Source organism: Protopterus annectens, chromosome 7.part0 (assembly GCF_019279795.1).
Source record: "Protopterus annectens isolate FY-2018-M chromosome 7.part0, PAN1.0, whole genome shotgun sequence".
Lineage (NCBI taxonomy): Eukaryota > Metazoa > Chordata > Ceratodontiformes > Protopteridae > Protopterus > Protopterus annectens.
In genome coordinates, this window is record NC_056739.1 from 116,329,487 (window position 1) to 116,338,924 (window position 9,438).

Genomic DNA, 9,438 nt, shown 5'->3' on the forward strand with positions numbered 1-9,438 from the left:
ACTTTGTTATTCAGGAAGTGTTAGTAAAAAGATAAGACTTATTATTGCTCCACTTTTTATTAAAGCCTATCAACAGCTAAGCAAGTGAACACTCAGTGTTGGATAATTTTAATAATCTATCACATTTTCGACTGAAAATGCACCAAGAGGTTTGGAGGAAGACAGTTGTATTTTGGGTTTAGAACATACATTTGTTTGAAAGAGAGCATCCACAATAAAGATATATGATGCAGTGCTTATCACCAGTGTAAAGTCATTTTTATTACTACCTTTAAAATCACAGCAAATGGTCATTATAATTGTGTGACTAAGGGGGTAGTGTGTTTGGACATATGATTGTTGTGTCCTGCATTTTACACTGGGAAAACAATTAATGCACTAAGGAAAATGCAGAAGAAAGAAACTAGAGTTAGGTAATACATTAGCCATGCACAAAATAACTTGCACTAATTACAACAAATGTTTGTTTTAGAAAAGCTTCATGCCAAATCAGCTGGTGGTGACTTGTCTGGCAGCTGACATAGAGGATTAAGAAGATGTTTCCTGTGGTCCAGGGTTTGATTCCCTCAGCCTACCCTACCCAGCTCTGAGGAAGTCACTTAACCAGACAGTGCTCCTGGATCAAAAAGATATGGTCCACTCTGGTAAGCAAGTAGAGAAATAAAAAGTAATTGGGGTATTATTTTGGCAAATAAATTTAACTACAGATAAGAAATCGGGTTTGAATGACACTATCCATTACAGATGAAACCCAATCAAGTTTAAAAATGTCAGAATACCTGAAAACAAAGGCTTTTTATATTTCAAGGCTTTTGACAGGCTAGAAATCATGTGACTGGTTATACAAATCATTATTTAAGGGGTTGGACAAAAGCACCTCTTAGTAAATTCTCCTGGTTGTGACTCCAGTCAGTGTTTTATTTATTTATTTATTTTATTTATTTTACATTTGTTGATTTATTTATTTATTTATTTTCAGTTGGCACGAGTCGTGATGTTTACCTGTACTTTAAATATAACAAGGCTCTTGCATGGCTGGAGAGTTCTCAACCCCACCACTCTGTGACTAGTTCCACTCCTCCAAGCCAACCAATGACATACCCTTAAGACATTTTGAGCACAAGTTTCACATGTATTAACTAGTTTATTTTAACAAACAGCCTATGAACTAGCCCCAACATCACCAATAGACCAAAAAAGCTTTGCCAGTGTACACCACAGGCACTCCAGATTGAGTATCAAGACCCCAAAATGCCCCAGGTTTCTATCGCTCCAACTCCCTACAGAACGTTGCAGCACCGAATCACCACAACTACTACAATCAGGACACATTTGAATACAAAATTTTACCTTTTCATCTTAGATTACTTGGAGTCTAACCATCAGGAATGACTTCAGTACTCAGCTACATGGGCTAAGCATTAAAATCACAGGGAGCGGACCTGGCAAAAGATGTGAACACCAAGAACCAGTTAGCAGCAGAACAGTGCCCTAGGCTCCTTCCTTAAAATACTACACCCACCACAGTGTTTTAAGATTTCAAAATTTAACTGAGATTCAGAAAAAAATTCCAAAACCCACTTTTATAACTTTAAAGCACTTAGATGGGACCTTACCTCCCACACATCCCCACTACAGAGCTCAATCATTATATTTCAGAGGTACTCTAAATAGCACAGTTTTGAAGACAGTCTCCCCCAATCATCCACACATTTATGTAGTTATGTCTTCAAACTTTCAATAGATATCTGATGCCCCCCACCCCAAAGGGGAGACCACTATCAAGTGTCCTTTCAATAAAGGCCAGAAAAGTGTTAAGTGTTATACCTTAAACGGACGGCCCGGAGAGGCACAGGGATGCATTGTGCACCACAACTTTGCCTAAAAAGACTCATCTGTAGAGGAGGGTGGTAGAGCAAGATGTATTTTAACAAATACAGTTGTTCACCAATCTCATGAAGTTCCAGTCTGGCAGAGGCCTCGGCTAGCTACACACAAGCCAAAGGGATAAAGGTTTACACCGAGATATTGTCCCAAGTCCCAGACCTACCTAGAAGGGTTGCTGGCTAGAAAAGAGAAGCACAAGCAGAGAAACGGTCAAACAGGCATTTCCTGGACAAAAACCTTCCCTTAAAAGGTGTGTTCTCTTTAAAGAGATACAACATATGAAAATTCACCTGGAACAAGGGTGGAGGAAGAACAACTGTGTGAATCACCACTACTCAAATGTAAGCAAAGACATTATGAAAATTCACCTAGAACAAGGGTGGAGGAAGAACAACCGAGTGAATCACCACTACTCAAATGTAAGCAAAGACATTAATGGACACAGGTGAAAAGTGTCACGGAAACACAGTGGTCTGAATGGGGCCAACATACGTGCAAACCACCGCTGAGTGCTTTGTGAGAATACCACCAAAACTGTTAGCTGATTTTGTAATGCATTCTGCTCTCTCTCACACACACACACACACACACACACACACACACACACACACACACAATGCAAGCATTAGTCCAGAAAACTAATTACCATATTTAGGATTGCGATATGTGGTACTAAAAGATTTGGATGTTTGCCAGCACACCTCCCCAGCTGACACAGAGAATTGTAGAAATGTAAAACTGATATAAACCCTGTCCTCTCCCCAAAAGAAAAAAAATCCAAAGTACAAACCTACTGCCTAACACAGCACTTCTAGGAAGATATATTTTTTCTAGGAATTTTACAAAAACATGCAAGTATTACCGATGAGTTAAGTGGATTTTAATTACTTAAGTACAGTGCGGTCCAGAAGATGAACAATCCAGGCCAGAAAACTGGATGAGCTAAAACAACCAATCTTTAAGCACAAGGGCAGAGTTCTGTCCAGTGACAGAAATGCATTCCACTGGCTGATGGCGTCCCAACAATTAACATTTAAAGTGTCGTGTTTACACAAAAATGGACACCTTCTGAACTGCACCTACACTCTTCTGATTCAACGGATTCTTTTACGATATTGGTTGTATAAAATCACCATTAGTGTCAAGGATGAGACAACTTATCTCTCTCACTATGCTACAGACGTCCTTACACAGGTTCTAAACTACCCCCCCCCCCCCCCCCCACACACACACACACACACTTATGCACTGATGCCAATGGAGGACATTTTCCTGACCTACTGCTGCCTATATTTTACAAATACTGCTACAAAGCCCCCTCAATGCCAGTGGTCAACCATTTCCCAGTGGTGGCACTGGGCACCATTCCACAGGGGCTCCTGAAAAGCACTGCCTTTCAACAAAATTATAGGTATGGGCCGTGAAACAATCCACAAAGCAAGATCAAAACTGAAAAAAAAAGTTTATTCTGCAATTGAGGAATAACTTAACTACATTCTGCATGATTAGGCAAAAATACAACCAGGTCTTTGCCTACAGGCATAAATGGGCTAGAGTGGACAAGCTTAGCATAGAAAGGCTCCCCATACCTTGCAGCAAGCTGCAGGATTTATGCTATGCACATCTCTCAAGTGTAGCTAATGATACCAAGTATTCCTCACTCTGTCTTAAAACAAATCCACGTTCCTCACAGTTCTATACTGAAAGGATCTGTTACATGCATACTTTGTCACGATTTTTAAGTAAATACTGAATCATTAATCAAATCAGAGAGGGAAGACTGAGAACTATGACACCATCTTAGTGTTGAAAATTTTACGTAACATGCATGAAATCAAAAAACACCAAGAAAAGAAATAGTTAAAAAGAATCAGGGCAAAATAACAAATTATATGTACTGCATTTTGGACATTCATAACCCTCAGGAGGTTTCCTAGAGAATAGAAACTCAGGGTAAAATGTTCTCTGTATTAAACACATACAACGATGGGTGCAGTTCCTGTCACATCTCTTGCACACGGCTTCCCGGTTTGCAGACTACCTAGGTCAAATCCACATAAACACAACCATGTTAAGATCTTCCTGTTAGCAATATCATCCTGATAGAACAAATATCTGTGGTGCTGACCCCTAATAATGTTATCACAGATTTTCTTTTTTAAAAAAAACTCATCTGGGTAAACAACACACGTTTCATATTGAAACGCTGCAGGATTGGGGGATTCAGAAAAGCATGTTTTCAGTTAATCCCAGCTAAATCTCTCGCATCAAGATTTCTAGGAAAAACAATTTTCTTTGTTCTTCTAATGGATCAATGCAAAGGAAAAAGAGGAGGGAGATGACGACAAAGTAACAATCAGACTTCTGAAGAGCAGACCAAGTAGATCAGCTTTTAGTGATCTGCAATAATTGCACTTTTTTGTATTTTGAATAATAACTGGCAGTGCGAAAAAAAGCAAAACTTAAAAATGAAATTCCTGATGTTTCAAAATGGAACAGAGAATAAGCAAGCTAATTCCCATGAATTACTATATCTTCAGTGTATTAGTACCACTGATAAAATACTCTTTTCTATTCCACCACGTTGTAAAGACACCAACCTTAACGGGAGGCAACATTAATTTTCTTCTACAGTGCAATGTGGGCACTAGTTCGTTGCAAATGTTTCCATGCACTGCTGGGTCAGTCTTCAAAAGCAATTTTTGTATTATGAGCATCAGACGCTAATAGCTTCCGTCTGTTAGGGTCTCTAGAACAAAGTTCTAATTTAACAAATAGATGAAATGACAGTTCTAAACAACTCCTTTTCTATTATGTGCAATTTTAAAATGCAAAGATTGCTGAAAAATACTTGAAATTATGCAAAGCCTCAAACTGCCAGCCTTCATTTACGTGCTGTTCAGCCTGTCTTGTTAGAGATACCACACAGGGTAGTGCAAATAAGTCTACATGAATGTCATACTAATTTAAGAGCTATTTTATCACAAAAGCAGATCTCTCCTTGAAACAAAAATCATGCAAAGGCAATGAAGGTAAAAGAAAAAAAAGAGGCTGTTATTTCTCCAAGAAGCCTAAATTTATTGAAATACCTAACAATCTAGAAAATGTAAAAAGGATGCTAAAGTGCATTTATTAACATTTAAATCAATTAAAAACAGAAACCGGAGGCTTACTCATCAGGTAAGTTTAAAGAAGTGCTTAGCTAAATTTCTTAGATGTATGCCTGCCCTGCCAGCATGCTGTGTCAAGTATAGTTTTCAAGTTCAGCATTCCTTACAGCAAAATGAAAAGCCCTTATTGCTTAGCTATATCTAGATCTTTAATTAACGTTTGCATACCAGAAACACACACACACAAATCAATAATCTAGTTTCTTTCAAGGTTCTCTTTGAGACAATAAATTATATGCAAGGGTTTTCGAGCAGTTGAAAGCTTCAAAATGTACAAGGTTTGGGAGTTTCTATGCAGGAATCTTATAGCATAGTCCCTTAAGACAGGGACCTTCTACCCCCATATGAATAATACTTCTTAAAATGCAGAGTTAAACAAAAAGGTTAAATCACCTAAACTCCACTGTGCTGCCAAAGAAATAAACAACAACCAAGAAATTTACATTTATACAGCAAACTACAGTATAACGGATTGTGAAACAAATTAATAAATGTACGGTTCCTTGAAATGCACTTTGGCAGGCATGTCAAACCATAAAAAACATTGTTCATAATCTAACGTATTTTGGCTAAGGTACAATGCAAAGTTCAAAAACATGCAGCGGGCTTATAATTTAGGTGGTTGTGTATTACGCAGAAGACAAGTTTGATTCTCCTTCTGAACCTTTCAACCGAGTTAACGAAAAGATCTATTTGTTTTACTTATGCATTTGCCGGTATAACTACCCAATACAAATTAAATCAAATAAAACAATTGAAAGATGTACAGAACGTGCAGCATCCTGCTCGATGGGGTTTGGCACAAGGATAAAGTTCGAGTACTGGGCTTACCTCTAGAAACTCAAGTATCACCAGGCAGCACTTTCCTGCTCAGTTGGATTTTAGTGTCCTGGAAAAAAACTGCCTGATACTGTAGGAGAACAAATATGTCTAACTTGCCTTGAAATGCTGCAGAAAAATTATATGCTGCACTTAAAACATATCAGCAGAAAATATAGAAAATTAAAATTTACGGTTGCCAGCCTGCACTTTGGTAATAAATGAAAATGCAACAACTGATTATACAAGGGGGTTACGGCTTGTCTTGAAAAACCGCAGATTCACCCTTCTCCAACTACGCTGAAGAAAATAACTTTAGTCCAAATACTCTGTAATAAATATTAAGGAAACAAGGGAATTGTTTATGGATACCCTCACGATTAAACTGAATTATACAACATCTAAAAGGGGAGCATGACAAAAGGTCCACGATCAGCATTAGGCTTGACAAATGCTTCACGTTAAAGAGGCTTCAAAAGAGGTTCAGGTAAAAATCAAAGTCAGTAAATATCAAAGTTAGTCTCCATAACCGGGGTAAACAGCTGCTACAACTAACAGCAAGAAGCCACTCTGCTACCTAAACTTCAAATGTAATTGTGCCCAAAGAGTAAGACATAAATTGTAACACTCCCCTAAGTACAGTAACTATCACACGCACACGATTCCGTTTTATTACTATTACACACAAATATTATTTCTGCACCCTTACCCAGACCAAACGGTGCTTAGAATCACTCTGGAGCGGGCCACCTGTGCCGCACCTCTTTGATTCCGTTGTCCACTCTCCTTGTACCCCTGAGGCGTCCGGTGTCCAGCTGATGGGATTACTAGTGAAAACAAAGTGCCCCGCTCCTTTCATAAGCACTCTGCCCTTTTTGGGGGTTGGGGGGGGGGGAGTCCCTTTCCGCTATCCTTATCTGGAATCGTTGCTCAACCACCGCTGCCGTGAGACTCCAGCAAAACACACGCCCCTTTGTTCCTGCACTGACTTTTGGAATGTCGCGCGGCGCTCCTCGAGCGTTCATTGTGTCGGTGTAAGTGGGCGAGGCCACTGCCGCCTCTTTCCAGGAATTTTCCCAGAAAGTCGGTCACGTGACTCTCCCTCTACTTCACATTGTAGTGTCACGGTTAACATCGCTCGCAGCCAATCAGATGTTAAAACGATTACGTTAGTGTTATAAATATAAGTATATTTCTATACCTTACAGCTTGGACGCACGAACGATGTGCATACAAGCACAGTAGGACGTGGGGAGGGGACTCCTTCGGTCTCCTACGGTGCTGTTCTTAGAAAGCAGCTCGAATAGTTAAGTCAGAACGTTCAAGGAAGGCAGCATGAAGCGTGCATTGCAGCGTGGTTTGTACACCGGAATCTTAACATCCCTTGAGCAGCTGGGCTGTATTTTTCTCTGTGCGAAGGCATATATTTGCACTTGATTGACACAGGCCTATGTTTTTTTATTCATTTTATACATAATACAGTTTTATATATCATGTTATATTTAGACTATTATGCTTAGAAGGTAACCGACATATCACAGGCATGTAGAGATAGTCAGTGTAAATGATCAAAATTGCACTAACTTAAAACTGTGAAATTACTAGTCTTACTTTCAAAAAAATCTGGACAAAGCCATAAATAATGGGGGACAAATGTTCCAAAAAATAGGGATTTTTTTAAAAAATATTGCTCTTTCTTACAAACTTAGAAAGTTGATAGAATAACAGGTTTTGTGTTACATTCATGTTGTAGAAGATATGAATTCTGAAACTCAAACGTCTGTCATTATTTTCAGACTTCAATTTTTAATTACTTGACAATGATTTACCAGAAAACCACGATTTTATGAAATATGGACTGAAAATATGAGGAAAAAATCTGGACATTCTGCAAAAATCTGTACAGTTGAGGGGTATCATCTGGTACTTTGTTTTGCCTAAAATTGTTGTGTTTTTTTAAAGTGCCGCACTCTTATAGGTTCATAGGTAGGTACTAGGCTATTGACCCCAGGACCTATATAAGCCTAGCCAAACGGTACTCTGGCTTTTGCCACCCAAGAAAATTATTTTCCTGTGCCCCTGTCAAGCAGAGCCACAGAAGTGATCCCCGGGGTGAATTTTCTATTTCCCATCTAATCATCAAGATTTTTCTTGAAGAGTGCTGATGAGGAGCTTTGTTTGATATCGATAGGTAGTTTGTTCCAGAATATGGGAAGTCTCTAAGATAGGAATCTATCCCTCCAGCATGTTCTGTTTATTGTGGTGACAAGGTTTAGGTCCCTAGAGCGTGTAGCTCGGAGGGATTGGGATTTCTTTAAGTGGAGCATGTCCAACAGCCCTGGGTTTTACCTCCAGAAGTAGAGACAAAGTAAAATGTAATTAAGGTGAAAAAGCACAAAAATATAAGCACATTTTCAATGTCAGTCATACTATTAATTAAGGAAGTTGAAAGAATATGAATGAATTTGTATTTTCTGAAGTATGAAGTAAAGAAAAACTGTTAAATATTATTAGTAGTTATCAACTGTAATGTACTACCTGTTCTAAAAAAATCCAATTTTAGGAGAAAGGACAAAATTCTGAGCCAGAATTAATCATGCCCATAAAAATTAGGACAGATGAGAATTTTGGCTCTAGTTGTGGCTAAAACAAATCCTGTACATAACAGGTTGTCAAACAAAATAAGTAAAACAATGGAGGCATGCAGTTAAGTTCTTAAGCTAAAAGCACTCTGTATGACTTAGCAAAAAGCATGGAATTCTGTAAAGTGTACAATCTAATTCTTAAAGGAGTATAAGCTGAAAAATATTAAAACTGAAAATCTTCTGCTACTTCCAATCAAATATTAAGCTGCCCATTTGTTGTTGCATTGTAAGTGCTCTGTAATTACACTGTTGCTGTATATTCTGCATTTTCTTCCATTTGCTTCATGTTTATTATAGTTATTTTTTTGCCAGGTGTACTTTGCAGTTTTCCTTAGTGTCATACAAGGGTAGATACTGTGTTTGCGGTTCTTGTACATAGATCATATTTGTTATTTGCTGCATTGTGGGTCTACTGTTTAGATCAGCCACAGGCCTAATAAAACCACTCAATTACCAATAAAAATTGTTTTCTGCCATTTAATTTTTCATGTTGGATATTTAGAGCATAGAAGTAAAATCATTTTCAGTGAGACAAACTGACAATAATACTTAAGAAGAGTTATTTAAATTAATAAAGCCTTTACCACAGATTTTTTTTATTTACCTACTTTATTGCGATATTTGGAATAACCATGCTGAGAAAAGAGCTTTTCTAAAAGGGATCCAGGAAGAACAGCAGCAGACAGGCTCCATCTCAATAAAACAATACAGTACATATATGACTCTAAACTCATTTGCACATCTGACAACATCGCACACCTCCAAACAATTACTCAAGAAGCTTTAACAGCAACAGAAACATGACTTTGTAACTCACAACTCATGCTCAAACATAAAAAAAACAAACTACTACTTTTCCCCCTCACATCCCTCCCCCATGAAAAAAGCAAAATGTAAAGTCCTCTCTCTTGATAATA

The 9,438-nt window shown here is 38.1% G+C and overlaps 1 protein-coding gene across 1 annotated transcript in view; it reads right to left on the minus strand.

The window, feature by feature from the left end:
• The window catches only part of LOC122806273 (suppressor of cytokine signaling 2-like), a 34,227-nt gene extending 27,336 nt beyond the window's left edge, over positions 1-6,891 (minus strand). Inside the window, exon 1 of the mRNA XM_044076549.1 lies at positions 6,586-6,891. The gene's annotated coding sequence lies outside the window, so the exon portion shown is untranslated. The remainder of the gene's footprint in view (positions 1-6,585) is intronic.
• Between the last annotated feature and the right edge of the window lie 2,547 nt (positions 6,892-9,438).